Source organism: Balearica regulorum, chromosome 10, assembly GCF_011004875.1.
Source record: "Balearica regulorum gibbericeps isolate bBalReg1 chromosome 10, bBalReg1.pri, whole genome shotgun sequence".
Taxonomy (NCBI): Eukaryota; Metazoa; Chordata; class Aves; order Gruiformes; family Gruidae; genus Balearica; species Balearica regulorum.
The window spans coordinates 6404618-6421772 of record NC_046193.1 but is presented as its reverse complement, the minus strand read 5'-3'; the positions used below and the strand labels follow the sequence as shown (position 1 = coordinate 6421772).

The 17155-nt window shown below is 38.6% G+C and overlaps 2 long non-coding RNA genes across 4 annotated transcripts in view; both read right to left on the bottom strand.

Moving 5' to 3' along the window:
• Positions 1–169: 169 nt before the first annotated feature.
• Positions 170–13730, bottom strand: LOC142603271 (uncharacterized). Its single transcript, XR_012837160.1, has 4 exons — positions 13644–13730; positions 7136–7293; positions 3957–4066; positions 170–1591 (listed from the first exon to the last, which is right to left on the bottom strand). It is a non-coding gene; the product is annotated as an uncharacterized LOC142603271 (long non-coding RNA).
• A 1741-nt stretch (positions 13731–15471) lies between these two features.
• Positions 15472–17155, bottom strand: part of LOC142603270 (uncharacterized) — a 35756-nt gene continuing 34072 nt past the window's right edge. For all 3 annotated transcript variants that reach the window (XR_012837159.1, XR_012837158.1, XR_012837157.1), the window contains exons 6-7: positions 16390–16449; positions 15472–15599 (exon numbers count right to left, since the gene is read on the bottom strand). This is a non-coding gene — a long non-coding RNA (uncharacterized LOC142603270). The remainder of the gene's footprint in view (positions 15600–16389; positions 16450–17155) is intronic.

Here is a 17155-nt window from a genome sequence, read left to right as displayed (position 1 = left end):
CCAGGCGGCCCAGATGCTAAAACTACCGTTCGGTGCCAGCTTTCTGCTCGGCGAGCAGGTATTCCACCCAAACAACCCCAAAACTGCACAGTGGCTTGTGAGAAGAGACACCATGTTAAATAACATTTTCTGACAAGCGTTTCCAGGTATTTCTGGAAAATGTGCAAATTTCACCAATTCCTTTTTGAACTGAGGGCAAACACACCAGTCCCTCCCTGAGCTAAGGAGAAAGATGACCACACCTGAGGTAAAACCCCCTCACTGCAGGAAGAAGAAAGCATTCCTCACTTCATTCCGGGTTAAAAAACAAACAAAAACCCCAAACGAAAAACCTTCACATCGCAAAAATGCTAATTAATTGTAACAGACTTAATTCAATAATACACTGACTGGAAGTCTTCCAAACAGATAAGACTTTAGATGCAGTAGTTCCAGAGTATTTAGGATTATTATTTAAGCAGCAATATATAAAGAGCTTGTATCTGTCTATGTTACAGAATGTTCCCTTCAAAAGCCTGGCGCTTCCAGCTCAAAAGTCACGTTTTTCTTAGCAATGCTACAATTTGAACAAAAACTTCTCATGTCTAATAGCAGCTATTAAAAAGTGTTTTCAGAGTGGGGCGGAAAGTACCTGAGCCCTGCTTGATTTCCACTTCTTAATGACAGAGTATGAACAGCAAGTTTTAAATCAGGATCTGAAGAGAAGCTAGATAGCCAACCACAATTCTTCAAGGTCATGCAAAGAAGCCGTCTCTCCAGCAATTTTGTCTTCTGCATGAAACACCCCCTCCTCCTCCTCAGCATTACGCCCACCACCTTATTCTTTACACGTTCAAAGGTTTTCAGACTTTTTCCTTCAGTCATTTTTCCTGATAACATGCTTTAAGCAATCGGGAAGTGATATATAGATGTGGATGTACGTGGCAGAGGAGTATATCCTATGAAATCATTTAAGTGTGATACTAATATTGGGAACACCTAACTTGTAAAAACCTAACAGAAAGAGAATATTACCCCATTGAAAGATGGGGATAGAGGGAAGCAGCTAATCTGTGTTGGGTAATTGCAGAGACAGGAAGGCATCACAGTGATTTTGGGTCGTAGAAGGGTGTTCAGCTAGAGGGGAGGAAACATTGCTGCCTCCCCTCTCCCGGCAGTTTTCCAGTTCTCACATGGAAAAGGCAATTAAAAATATTGTCCTAATTCAGGCTCTGGGCTTTTCTTAGTGGCAGTAGCATCAAAAGACTTCTAGAATGTTATGGTTTGTGCTGATGTTAATGGAGTGGTTGAACTGTGGGGATTAAAACCCATCACAAATTACCAGATATGCTGCACAGGGAAACAAAAACGCAGTTGAGGAGTGTAAAGCATGCGACATCTACCAACACTCCAGTAAGGGTTCATGTTATTCTCTCTATATATACACAAACATTTTCATGACAAGAGTAGGGAACATGAAGGAATAAACCAGGAGAAATCAGCATACTACCTGGAGGCAATAGTCCAACCTTGTCAAGCATCTGCCGTGGGCAACAGTAAAGTGATAACTAGTGATGTTTTGTTGAACAGTTTGGCTTGTCACTTCATAAAGCTGAAACAGAAACAGTTGCAAAGCATGGGGAGGTAGGAAAAGAAGAGAAACAACTGTAACTTCAACTGTTTTTAACAGGAACCAGCTTTGGCACTTAAACGCTTTCGGCATTAATGCATCTAAGCCACTAGATGGCAAACGGCCTTTGAGGCAGCCAGCAGCAGGACACACTGGTCAGTCCCACGCTTGAGGTTGGGCTGAAAGTACTGTAACTGCAGTAGCATCTTTCAGATTCTACTGCAGGTTATGTCTGAACAATAGTTAGAATAGGCCAAGTCATAATAGTGATGTGGCACAACACAAGTCAAAACCAGAGCAACAGCAGTATTTCAAACTTACAAATTGACCTATTGGCTAACTTGATTTTATTCAGAACTATGTGCAAGCAGGCTTAACAACTGAGTTGACAGAAAATGCTTTTTTTTTTTTTAACATAATTTGAGAATAGGTATAACAATTTGAAAATGGGTATAAAACTTAAAGGAAGAGCAAGTTACTGAAATGGTATACAGTGTCAAGAAAGCTTCACGAGAATACGCAGTCAAAACAATTGCTCTGCAATTGCCTCCCACAGTAGTCAATGCCCACTTAGAGCATTCCTGCGTCCTCTCACAACAACATCATATACCCCCTTTTGGTTGTCCTTAGGCAAGTGTTCGTAGCAGCATACTCTAAAATAGTTCAGATTCCTTAACAGCAAAGGAGGTAAGATAAACTAACTACTACAAAGATCTTTACTTCCAGAGTTAGGCTGCATCTGGAACTAAAACTAGGCTGGATGCTCCTCCAGCACAGAACACACACTGCTTGGCTCAGGACAATGGGATAAACCCCTGTTACTATTGGAGGTATGCAGAACCTCTGCAGCAAAGAGAACCTCTTCTATCTACTCCAAAGTTGAACTAGTCCAAAAAGACCAGACAGTTGCATATACAGACTTTAGAATGAGTTGGGATTGTTCCTTCAGACTTTCAAAATGAAGAATCTTAGTGTTTAATGGTGCTCAGCAGCTGTGTTCCACTTGAGATAACTGTATTTCATTACCCCATTAATAAGGTATTTCAAGAGGAAAGGTGGACTTTGACTTCAAATTACAACCTTTATATAAATTGATAGCAGTCCAGAAAATTTAAAACCTTTTAAGAGCAGTTAGAGACCTTCCATAACATCACTTCCTCAGAATGGAAATCATCTTCAACTAAAATATTATAGCTAATTTCCTTAGGGACAAAAAATCCCAAATTAATGACAAACTGAGAGTGGGAAGCAGGAATCTATTAAACCAGCAGTGAGACCTTGAAACAAGCCTCATCAGTTGCAACTTCTCAACAGTTCTAAAACAAAGATCTCATTGCAGAACCAAAATCAAATCCAGTATAAAGGATCAATAGCAAATTTACATATTTTTAACCCAAGTAAATACTGCACTTTATAGTTATTACTGTATTTTAATATCCTCATTTTATATGTGGGTTTCTTTTCCCTTAAAGGTCCATTGAGGAATCAAGTTAGAAAACCAACTGCGCTATGAAATCATAGGCAAAGTTCTCTGCTGCTGCCTGATACCTCCTAGAATAGTGCATGATGTAACACAAAATGACAGACTAGGCTGTGAGCTAAAGACTCTAGATTTCTGCAGCTGCTGAAGCTTTACAGTCAGGACCAATTTTAGAAACGAGCAAAACAAATATTCAAAAACCCTGGTGCTGGCTGAGCAGTCTTCCCCCTCAATGGCATCCTGTCCAGTTGATTGACTGCACAGAGACCAGACAAGATCCCTGACACCCACATGGAGCAGCCAAACGCTGCTGCTCATGCGCCCAGCCCTGCTCTCCGCCTCTGCTGCTGGAAGGAGAGGCTCCGAGGGCAGCAGGCCCTCCCAATAGCACATTCTGCATTAAAAGATGGATACGCACTCCTCTTCCCATCCCTCTGGCCCACAGCGTGATTCTGTCTCATGGCTGGACATGTGGATTCTAGTAAAGGAGACGAGTGGGTACAGAACTGGAGCTGTACAGTACTGGCTCTGCAAAGCTCATTTATCACAATACTCCTATGCTTGGTAGGGAGTGCGATGCTTAACAGACCTGCTCTGCCTCTGCTACAAGTCCACACTTTACCATTTCATTAATGAGGACAAAATATTTTATTCCTAGGGTGGCAAAAGATTATTTTCCCTACACTGCTCAGAAGCCTTGTGCCAGTGCAGGACAAATTATGTTAAGTTTGGTTTTATTTTTGTTTCATTTTTAAAAATAATACATAGGAGAGGTCTGTCTTTTTGTTCCTGATCACATAAAGCTTGGTTCTTTACAGAAATAACTAGCAGGTTGGGGTCAAAGCAAGGAGCCACATGAAGACTTACCAGACTAGGCACAAAAACTCATTAAAAGCTTTCTTCCCTCCTGTGAGCACCCCTCTCAGATCAGGGACCATCTGGGCCTCAGGATGTAAAATTTCCAATTGAGTGCAGAACTGCAGGAAGCAAAAGAAGAGATTCACAAGCCATTCACCAGAAAAGGACCCACTAGGAGTTACTGCTGTGCTAGTTCCTCTTCCCTCCAAAGTGTCCCCAGAGGTCTTTTTAGATTAGTTTCCCCAGTCCTTGTGGACTGAGTTAATCCCTCTGTGCATATTAAATGGTTAAACAAAAATTTGCATGTCGCCCCCTCACCTGCATTATTAGTTCAGCAAGGATTTAATTTACATCCTTTCTTTGGGATGGAAGAATAAAGGGGCTTTTTGAAGAATGCAGAGGAGTTGTTTTTTCTGTGATATGCTACATTTGACAAACGTAATCAGCATTCCAAGTAGCTTTTGGCTTTGTAATGGTAGCGTTAATTTTGCATCACATGTTTTCACAGTGCATTGGCCTTTAATGCACCATTTATATGTAATTTGATCGACTGTTTTTGCTGCCTTATCAGTTTCACTTTTAAATTCAGCTTCTATTTATTGAAAGATTTGTGTATTAAGTATGTAGAAGACTGACACTTTCTTATACGTAAAATTTAATGTAAACCAATGGTCAAAGGAAAAGCAAAAAAAAAAAGCAGCAAATATATGAGTTAAATAGTAAAATATTAAGGATGGGATAGTGCTAAGTTTTCAAAAACGGTGTCAAATGATTACACTGCATACTTCACAATATATTAGACAGACTAAGAAATAGCAGATATTGATCAGAAGAGCAAAAATGAGTGTTCTGTACAATGCTGTCTGCTTCAAATAAGCTTTACGCTTTTGTCTCTTTGCAATTTAAAAATCTAACATTCAACAGACTTTGTAAAATTCAAGTTCTTTAATCTGAAGGAAATAATCTACTACAGTAGTTTTATCACTGGAACTGGCAAGCTCCTTGCTTAAAATTCTTGCAAAATTTCTATATTCCTTAAACACGTACATAATCAAGTCTGCACAATCTTTACTGTCCTGTGCGTTCTCAATACTAAGCATTTCCTTTGTATGTATTTATATATGTTTAACTGAAGATGATTTCTGCCTTGCCTTCCTCAAGGCTAGAAATTCCAGACATTTTCACTAGGATCTAACAGTCTCTGTCTTACCTGTCTCTTACCCAGCTTAGGAAACTTTGTATCGGCCCCTCACTTTGAACACTGAATAGACAGTTTATCTAATTGCAGCGTGCTTTGGAAGCCTATCAATATATAAAATGAGAAAACCATAATGGGACATCTCTGGATCTTTTTGGAAAGTTTATAATGTGAGCAATAAATGAGAAGTTCTCTCATGGGTTGTTTCCTTTACCTTGTAAAATATTAACTGCCTTCATTTATTGCTTGTGTCAGATATATGCAACTTCAATCATCACTATGGTAAGTACTTTTTCTGGGGGTAGTACATCTCAAATTGTAACCTGCAAACTAGAATTATAAGTGTGGTGATGAGTAGGTGCTGAGGCAAAACATGTACATTTTTCCTACTTCCTATGCATTCTGTGAGATTAACTTCAGTTATACTTGCTGCTGCAGGCTTGGTGTTGACTAATGCGTTACTAGCAAACATACAGAAATGTTTTCTGGAGCATAATAGCTATAGTAAAGTTATAGAAACAGATTTTGCAGCTGTGAGCTCTTGCACTTGAAAAATCTCTACTAGCTAGTGCTTGGCATCTTTGCACTAAAATCATTCCATAAGCTCCAGGCTACCTCCCTTGAGGAAAAATGTACTTGAAAGATATAGAGGTGCAGAAAGCCTGCAAAAGAGACTTCTACTTGCTATACAAACACATATGTTCACAAACACTATTTGCTTTCATATTCATATAGAAATAAGGCTCTGTTCATTAAAACAGTTCACAGCTGCTGAGTAATCATGCAGAATTATCCTCCTATACTTTAGAATTCTACAAGAAGTGTTATTAATCTTGCTTTGACCTCAGCATGACTTGTTTGTGCATGAAATGGCCTTAAGGCTTTTAAAATCAACAGTGACAATAACTCATTGAACACTAAAATGTACACAGTGGAAGGACTCGACTGGCAAGTGCTTCTGAAATACACATTAGAGGAGTCTGGATTCTGAAAATGCACTGTGTACAAGATAGTCCTGTAAAATATTCTAGTTTCTCTTTCCATTTCTCCTTTGAGTCATTTGGAAACTTACTTTTGAAGTAGATGGAGACATGCAGGAGTTATACTTAACAACCAGGAGGATATCTGACACAAAATGGAATAGATGGTTTTGCTACTTTAAGTAATTCAGCATCTAGGAGGTGAAGAATCACTTAATGGAATGCCTTATAAAGGCTGAGAATACAGAATTTGTGAGTCACCATACACTGCCTTCAAATTACATTTGTACGATATTATATAATATTGTGCATAATCACCTGTGGAACAGAATTAATTATGAGTCAGGTATCTCTTCATGTCATTCATTTATATCTCCCTTGAGAGCTGACTTCCATTCTTCACTGAAATAACCCCTCTGAGCAAGACAGTGATTAGTTTCACAAATTGATGAATAAAATATCTCCATCCCCCTTATGGGACCTCCTCCAGTGTTCATGACAGTTACGCCTAAGTGAAATACATTTTTCGGATTCTTCTTATTCCTTAGAGGCAAGCAAGGAATCTCTTAAATAAAACAGTCCCAGCATATGTTTATCTATTCAGTTTCTGAAACTCTCACATTATGCTTCAACAGTTAAACTTCACTTTCAATACAAAAACCTGAAATTCAATTAGGAAAAAAAACTCACTAGCAATATGGGAAGTAGAACTTTGCACTGTACCCAGCAGACCTCTCTCAATTACAGATAAGGGAAAAGGAGAGCTCCCAAAAGGCTGAGTTACCTTTTAGTGGGAGGTCACCTAAAAACAACTTTTCAATACAGGGGAACAATATTCAGAGTCAAAATCATCTCTGCCTCTAATCCAAATGTCCACATAATCAAGTAACTGAGATTCATTGCCTCCATCTGAATTGAAAACATGACTTCATTGCACGTCATTCTTTCCAGACAAAAGTACAATTACAGTCTCCTAGCTTGAGCCGGCCCAAGGTCATACGACAGCTCACCTTGACAAGTCCTACTCTTCTCAGTTCATTAGGAACAAGACTGTACTCTCCAAGTTCAGCTTCACTGCCATCCTAGCTGGCTCAGGCCGTAGGCTTATATGGAACACACAGAGTCTTAGGTCTAAGGACACCAGCTGCCCCCAACCATCACACTTATGCTGATGGACAAATAGAAAAGACAACTGAGATTAGACAAGTGAGACACCTTTCTGCAAGTCTCCAAACACAAGATCTTGCATCACACTAACAACGTTAGGGGATTTCCCCAACTTTGTCCCTTAAGGAGATTGTAAAGTAAAACTCCCCTCTTGCTTCCCTACTAAATAAGCTGTTCTGTTGTATTTCCTCTTACAGACATACTTTTTTTCAGCTTTGCCAATCACTCTGAGTTTGTGTGCTAGAGCAGTCAGGTAGAAAAAAATACTTCCCTTTGTTCAGCCAAGTTGTAACTGTATTACAATTGAACCATGATGTGTCAACAGTTCGTCTGTAACTTGGAAAAAAAAATAACCAACCTAGAAATTAACATATCCACTCTTACTACTAAGATTTGGTTGGAGGAGGTGACAGTTCAGTTTTGGGGGTTTTTTTAATCAACAAGTATACTGGGCTAATAAACCCCCAAAGATAACAGCAGCAATCAATGCTTACCTCAGCTGGACTATGCATTTTAGCGTCCTCTCTCCCTCTGCAGGTTCATAGTTTAATTGCAGAGGGTAAAAATTTGCTTATTTCAACAGAAGATGCTGTCACCCTTTAATGCATTCCTGACCATGCCTACGTCCTGGTGAGAAGATTGGTTGTAGTACCGTCAAGACACCTGGGCATAAATTATTAGGCCGCTTACCCCTAAATATGGGAGGTATAGCTTTAACATAACTAGGAAGGCACTCTGGACACATTTAATGGGCTCTGTTTCCTTTACCTGATAACCATATCAGGACCTCATGGGCACCTTGATGCAGGTATCTTTATAGTCTCTATACTTCCTGTGATACTATGAATTTATGCTATTAAAAGAGATATACATCTTACCAGATATTCTATTGTACGAGAAAGTCTGCATCCCTACCAAGAGTCGCAGTTTGACTTCTTGCCCAGTGGAAAACGAACACAGTCAAGTCTATAGCCCATAAGGGGGCAAAAGTAACCCATTCAAAAAACAAAAGTAGGCCTTCCCAGGTTTAAGTTTAAAATTCTTGAGAAAATTTATTGTCCTTACCAAAGGGGAGAAACTCTGAATGAGCAGTAAACAAAACTGCTCATACCAGAGCAAAGGAGCTGGATATCCCTCTCACAAACACCGGTGTCCACAAACAGCAGTCAGTGTGTGTGCCTGGTAAAGACAGCCGTACCCTGGCTCTCGTGTTCTGCTGTTGCATCTATGACTATTACTTGCATCAGAAGAGAAATCCCACTAAATGGAAGAAATTTCATCTTTCTGACTTCATAAGCATTGTTAGAAAGCTAAAGGCACAGAATACAATGCACTATTAATCTGGAGCCATAATCTGTTATTATTACCTTTATTCCCTGTTCTGCAGCTTGCAGGTCATGGTTCAAACTACAGTTCTTTCATTAGCAGATTTCAAAAGCACTGTGCACCTCAGCAGGGATTTTTAGCTCTCCATGTCCATCCTACCTAAACATAAATTTAAAATTCTTTTCTTAGAAACCAATAATATCAGAGGCTCATCATAAGAGGACTCACAGGAGTCACTTAAGGTTTTCACGTATGGTAGAATACTCCCACTCACATCCTGAAGAACATGGGGAGGTTCAAGCAAAAGGATCTGACCACATGTCTGAGACTAAACCAGCAATGCATATCATCAGCTACCCACACCATACTCCTAAAACTTAATGTCTATTATGAAGCCGGTTCCTTTCCATCTGTATGAAAAACTCACTATTTTATGTTATCAGTTTATCAGTCTTGCTGAGAGTCCAATAGAAAAAGCAAGAAATTGTTAGTGGCAAACCAACTCTTGAAATGCTTTCCACCAAAGACACACAGAGAACCTTGCAACGTTCCTGTGTAAACATTTAGGAATACATGTCCCCTCTGACTAGTCCACTGGCACTGCATCCTCAGACTTTAATCACTTCATCCTCTCTCAGATACTAAATGGTACTAAGCTTTGTTCTGTAATGTCATTGACAATGTTTTTGAATGCTCTACGCAGGTTTACTGCGCCCTGGGAAAGTGGTAGTCAGGAAATTATGTAAGAAATCAGCCCTCTTTTGTTACTGCAATTCTGGCAGTTTTCCAGATCTTTATGTCACTAATTGCATGCGATTATTGACAAAGAAAAGAGAGTTCTTCTAACCATGATACTAAACAATGTAATGAATGCCATTATACAGATACGGAATACATAATTTGTAACAATATAGGCCCCAAATGTGAGGTGCCTTGGTAATCTGTAATGATAGCAAGTAAACAACCCTTTTCATTATGTAATTCTAGATTTTTCACCAGTCTATTCCAAATTCCTCCTGTCCTTGCATATTGGTTTTTCAAATGTGCTTTGAGTTATAAAAGAACATTTACATTAGCAGGATGGAACTGTTGAGTCTGACTGAAAAAAATCAGCAATTTTAAAATAACTTTATATGTTTGTATCTTTCCCCCCCACCGCCCATGAAGAACTGTCTGCTTTTTAAAGACCATCATCAATTGTGACTGCTAGTTGCAGACTTGTATAATTGCTTCGCTTTATGAATAAAGCTGTTTGCTTTAAAGTGCCATTTACTGGTTTCCTTCCCTAATGTGACATTATATATTCTTTCCTGTACCAAAAGTAGAGTGGTTCGGGGGTGTTACAGACCACTAAAACTGAAATCTACACTGCTGGAATTGCTTCTGTATAGTTATGTAATAAGTAAGTGTAAATTTGACAATGGAAAACACTGCCAAAGCAGTGAAAGCTGTTCAAAACCTCAGATTTTGTTATAAGCATATTACTAAAATCACAGGCTGTTTCCTGCTTTTGGTGTAGATAAACACATGAAGATTCACAAATCAAACTCATTCACTTCACTTGTTTTTTCACAATCCAGACTCATATTCAGTCACTTTTGAGCCAAAATCTCGCATCATTAAAAGGAGAGAATGCTAAATCATTCATTTAAAGGTAATTCCATTTGATCACCTTAATAATGTAGAGGCACATAAGGAGGTTACGGCTGGGTAGTGTGGTGGAAAAGACAAAAGTAATTTCCTCAATATTCAGCTAAGAAAACAGTAAGTTTGCTCTTTGCTAATGCCATCATCACTGCTTTTGTTCTACATATGCTAACAAAGCAACAAGCATAGCTGCGTGAAAAACAATAGCGGCGCACAGGCTACTCTTCCATTGGTAAAGCGCTCTTTGCTATTGTGCTCCTTGTTTTAAAACTGAAAAGGAGATACTTCCCAACGTACAGTAAAACAAAAAAAAGAATAGTTACTTCAAAAGTGACTATGTAAAATGTACATTAGAAGAATGCTCAATACTTCATTATATTGCAAAAGGAGAAAGGTCGGTCTTGAAAACAAATGAGACTTTGCACATCAATCATTTTTAAAGAATTATGATTCTATATTTAGAAAAGAAGTCAGACACTGGATTTCACAACCATATGTGGAAAACATTAAAGGGAAAACTGGGTGGGATTGCCAAGGCAGTGTGGGGCCAAGAATTGCTATTTTTTTAAACCCACCCCAGAACACTGTAGGGGGAAGTTTCACACGACTCTCCTCTGCAACTATGGCTAAAGTAAATTTGACTAGTAATATGCAAAAGCTGGCAGCCCTGGACTGCTCCAGAGACTGAATTATGTTGACAGCACCAGAACTAGTCGGGCAGTTCTGGGACAGTTTCCCATGGTACTGCCCATCCTCTGCTAGGCTGTGAATAAATCGGAAATTTCAGTCTAATATTCCAATGCAATTTATGAGATGAATAGACAGTAGATGGAACGGCAAGACTTCCCAATCTTCCCTTGGAAGCGCATGAGAGGATTTTTACAGTCAATAAGCAGTGCATGTTAGCCAGAATTTTACTGTGAACAGTAGAAAAATTGTGACTATATTGTCAACATAGATAAAAATGAATGGCCTGAATATGCACTGTTACCACTTTCTTCTGAATAAGTGTACTGAGAATAGCAAAAAGGGTCTTGCTCATAGCCCTCAAAATATTACTTATTAGTGCCTTCCTTTTTTATAAAAGGTTACACCTAGTGAAAATTTGTACAACATAAAAAGCCAAACATTAGGGTTTTTGAGCCCATCCAGTTCTGCCAAAAGACATATACAGTCACGCTGGCATTTAGTCTATCCAATCCTTTGCACATTCAGAGCATCATATCAACATTAATTGTCAGTATGCTCATACAAGGCAAGCAAATAGAAATACGACAGGCAGATGCTGCAAACAGCACTGGGTTCAATTACATCATCTTATTGATATCGTTGCTTTTCCCTAGTATTTTCAGCCTGGATAGCGTAAATTAACTTGCATATTCTCAATAAGCTGTACACATCTCCATAACTAACTAAAAGTTGCAAAGTAAATGAATTGTCAGTGGGAGGGGAATGGAGCAGACCATTCCCTTGTAAGATTAAAAAACATCTTAAGATTTTCATTTGAAAACTATGTCCTGCAATTCCTAAACTTCCTCTTCATCCCAATGTTTCCCAGATACTTTGTCCTTTACAAGACTGTTTTCCTCTGGGGAAAACACAGTATTTCCACTGTTCAAGCATTACAACTTGGCAGGGTAGAAGAGGAAATAAAGCATATTTAATTAAGTGAAAAGTGCAAGTTGCATTTAGAGATTGAAATAATACAGAGAGCCTAAGAGTGAATGTCCTCCTCTTTTAAAAATGGCATAGAGGTTTTAAGATCCAGCTTGTCAGCAGTCTTCCTTTTCATCAGTGAAGGAGCACAGTGGCTCCTTAAAAGGATGTCTGTGCGATCCTTCCATTCTCTAAGGCAAAATATGAGAGGGGTCAAATGACTCATTACGCATCAAGACCTCACAGGACCTGCTAACACTGCATCCCCAAGCAAAGAGTTAGCACATGTAGAACTCCTCACAATACTCCCATGGGATGATACACACTGAAGGAACCAAGAAGAAATTGGGAAACAGGCTGAAAACTGGAACCCTGGGAAAGAGACTGAAAAGGCATAGACTCTAAAAGGACAAAATATATGGTTTTAGTTCACTGTTTTGCCTTCTCAGCAAAACAGCAATCAAGTTGTCCAGAACTAAAAGCAGTTCTGGTAGTAAGTGCTACTCCCACTACCTGGAATGAGGGTGTTATTGCTTAGTGATGTGTGTTCATACAATCTTGAAGAAATGAGGAACAATTCTGCATGTCAGAACACCAATGGAGATTTCACAACTAATATCTTTATATTCTTCTCAAAATCATCCAGAACGGTCACATTTCAAAGATGACAGCTGTCTTGACTGACGGATTTTTAGACTAACTACTCATGCAGTTACTCTTTAGCTCTTTTCTGCCATATTATAAAACTGCAAGCATTAAAGATCTTGTGTACACCTGCACAGAGAAAGTACTTCCCATTTACTTAAGACATACCAATACAGGATGTACTCCAAATAAGGTACTATTTAATCACTTCTGAAGGCACTGGCTTCATTACATAGTATGCTCCTACCCCTACATAAACATGGCATTTATCTGGGTACTGGGATTTGTTCTAGACTCTGTTGCTTGCGAGCTGTTATTCTGGGAGACAGATAATACAAATAATTAACACGCAGTATATTCTTCCAACTGCTAATGCTGTAAAATAATTTCTCAGAACTCAGAATTAGATTTAATACTGATTATTAAGCACTTGATAATGTGTGATAAAAGACAGACAACTGTAGCAGAACGAACAGTGCACAGGAAGTGCTGATTTTTATCTTACTGGCTTTCTGCCTCTATTTTCATAAATACTTCAGGAGTGATGACAGTAGATTAAAAAGCATTTTTTGCATGCAGACGGTAGTTCTCTAGCCCCCCTTCCTGCACTTCTATCACATCTTTGTTAATACCGATATGTTTTCATTAGTGATGGGCATCAGTAGCTATTGCCACAAACTGAGTCACATTCAGGTGTGCACTGCTGTTGAGAAACAGATGTTTCCCTCTTACAGCTAACCACACAGGCTGGCTGTTCCACACAAAAACTGTCCACATCCAGCTTGGCAGGCCAAAGAGACAGTCATCAGTACACTCAGATCCATTCCTTGTACATTGGGCATTTTTATGAGCCGCCACATATTTCTGAGGTGGAATCCACCAGGTTTTGATTTTTACACTTACTTGTCAGAACCAGTGGATCCTTCCCTGAGGTTTTCTCAGGCCTGAGAGCTGCAGAAGAGTCCACTGTCACTGGTCACAATAGGTTTTTTAGCCCTTGCAAGAGCCAACAACTTCATGTAGGCTTCTAAGCAGATATTGATACCAGTGATGTTCCTAATATGGACACAAACTTACCCATATCTGGAAAAACAAGCCTTCCACAAATGTTTAACGATCAGGCACTCTGCAAGGATCTGCATCTCATCATCACTTGCAGCATGCCCAGCATCTGGAATTAGTGAATCCAAGTTAATGAAGACTCCCCTACTTCAGAAAGAGATCAGTTCACAATTAAAACTATACATCCAAAATGGGAGTTTAAAATTAGTGTGTCTGTAGGTTTTTTTTTAAGCTGGAGCACGCAGAAGTTGTAGTATATATGGATTGGAGCATGTTCTAGTAATTTATGTAATTAACAAAGTTCTTTAAAGAAGTTAAAACCACAGCCCCATATACTATCTCAAACTTTGTCCAGTCACCCAAGCAATCAGTCACCCTAGTATATTTGTGGACTTCAACTTTAAAAGCATTAAACAGACTCTAATCTAGTGAGAAACTATGTTCTCTTTGTTGAGAGCACAATTAGGCTACTGCTACTTGAAATCTTCACCAAAAACTCTCCAAGTTTGTTTTAATGTTACTAGTGGCACACTGACAAATCCAAAAATATCCGTTACTCTGTAAGAGTTAAGTGTTGTGGATATAGCAGATCTTAAGAGCTGTAGGCACTCAGTACTTGGATGCAATTCCTGGAAAAGCTTCAGAAAGCTCTTTTGTTAACAGTGTTAAATCAGTGGATATCATACCTTTTCAATTACATAGCTGATTTTTCAGTACCTGCAGAAGTTTCAAATGCCTAGAAAATATTTTTGGTAAAACTGAACTGCCAATTCTGACCATTATAAGGTTACTAGATTGTATTTTGCTTGTATGGGAACAGGTGCATTGTGTTCTGAGTATCTGTACTATCGCTGCAAAACCAACCTGGAGACTGCACTGACCTCTACTGAAGTTCAGCGCTGCATGGTAGTATATAAAAGTACTGTGCTGGGGCAACTGCTTAAAGATGAGGTAACTCATGTCTGGACTTGACATATTAGATGGCACACAAGTCAGTAGCCTGAAAATGTCAGTAGGTACCAGTTAAACTTGCTTTCCTATCATCAGATGACCTCTCATTCCTAGCTGCAAGAATGCCAGATGAAAGTTTAGCCCTAGGATCTGAAAGATTGTTCTTTTCTTTAAAGACTGTATTTTTATTGTAACACCACTACCATGGGGCTGCTGAAAGTTATAAAATTTATAATTCTTTCCTAAACAGAAGCTGAGGGATGGCAACAATAGGAGTCCTTCAGTATGATCGACGTTCTATTGACAGAGGTGGTGGTGGGGGAAAAATCTAAGTGAAAGAGTTTGTTAGAACATGAGAGACTATGAACTTTGGAGACTTACCCAGGCTACAGACTACGCAGTAGTGCCTTGCCTTTGTAGGCTTTCTCTGTACAACCCCATAATGTTAAAACAAACAAACAAAAAAACCTTGAAAAAAACCCACACTAAAACAAAAGTGAGGGGAAAAAAGACTCATACCCACTCCTGAGTGAAAAGCAGCAGTTGTTCACAAACACTGCAAGGAACAAAAATCTCCTTCCATGAAGCAAACAGGCCTGCCTTGAGATTGGAAGAAGCAGATGATATTTTGCACATGATTAAACCTGAATCTCAGTCTACAACCATCAGAACTCAGTGTGTTTTCAAAGATGTTCCGATTAATCAAACTGCCTAATTAAGAGTTGTGAGTGTCTCTGCTTTAGTAATTAAGTGCCTTTACTATTGCCTTGTAACATGGTTCATTTTAAACTGTGACTGGATAGAAGCCTGACTGTGCTGATAATCCAGTTATGCTTTGGGAATTACTGTGTACCGGTTGATTAGATTAAGAGATGAAGGCAGAATTAGGTACCACTTGCCATAGCCACATCATTGTAGGCTTCTCTAAGTGTCACAGGGTTTGCTGAAACAGACTATGCAGACAAATTCTGAAGAGATAGATGGTATAGGCGAGAGCATTCCTTTGCTGTTTAGGTTAATCTGTGAACAAGCAAGGCAGAAATTTAAGGGAGAGGTATTATACTCTCTTTGATTAACATCAAGAAACAAGCTGGCCTAATAAAAATACACACAAATTCCACTTTCAAAAATTTTGTTCTGCTTCTGTCATCACTGGATGACCCAAAATAAGCCACAACATCAGGAATATTTCTTTTTCTACTCTAACTACACAAAATAAGCTGTGTACTTACTTTCACCAGGCATAACTATACCATCCATGCTTAAGAGTACATCAAAACAAAAAGCAGCAAAAGGATGTGATTGTGCATGGGATTGCCCTTGTGTACTACCACACTACCAGACATCGCATTTGCGGTTTTTATAATTAAATAAACCACAGGTAAATGTCTAGACCATTTCTTTATCCCTATCACTATAAAAATTGCAACTGGTCTGTAAAATTTACAAGGGGGAAATTATATGCATTAATTATTATCTTTAAAAAAGACATACTTTTTGGTGGTAGGAACAGATATTTGCAGCTAATTTCCTTCACATCACTGCACATTCTTCAGACGTTTCTCCCAAGTATTTTAAGAGTGATTCAGCAGTAATTCCAAAACAATTCTCAGAAATTCTTTACCATGTATGAACATAGACACTTCCCCTCCCCCCCCCCCTTTTTTTTTTTTTGAGAATACTCTGCAACTTACCAAATTACTATAAGCTTTCTGATGCAACTTGAAATTAGACTGTTCTAGATTTGCAAATGATCCATTATTTCAGTTTGGGTTTAGTAGCTCACCATTCAAGAAGAAATATTACTTACCAGTTAGAGCGAGGGCTGCAAGTCAAGACACAAGGCTCGATTCCCACTAGTGTTCAAGACCTGTGAATTCAAGCACTTATCTACGTTCTAAGTGCCTTATTTTCCATTACATACAAAATACTTCATGAAGATAATATAGCACAGGACAAAATGTACTGTATACATACACAAAAATAAACCAGTTAATAGTAAAAACTTTGAGACTTGCTGTTAAATATTAAGAACTACTTATGCTTCTATTCTATAAAACATTCATAAATATGCATGGGTTTGTTTGGGGAAAGGAAAGAATTGTTGCTGAAATGAAAGCTCAGGGCACACAGCTCTTCACTGATGGATGAAGATAAGATGCAATTTGTTTTTAGGCAAATTATAAAATGCCTGATTACTAAATTATGAATTAGTGCAATTCTCACAGATTTCATACATTGCTGTTAAATAGCTTACTCTAAGGTGATACAGGATCTATTTGTAACCAACCTCCAGTCCTGATATTTCTACAAGGTTTATTAAAAATGATTAAATTAAGTTAGTAATATGAAAATTGTAGTTTAATATAGAGTCTATTACAGACTTTAAAAAAACCAAACTTGTCATTGTTACTGTTGGGAGACTGATTTTAAACATAAACCGTGGAATACTCTGCTTGGTTTTGCCAAAGGAACACTCCTGCCTATTCACTACCTGGGTAATATTTTCTTGAGATGTGTATGGGTAAATGCCTCAAGGAACGTTTTCACAAGCGACAGTTACAGATTTTAGTTGC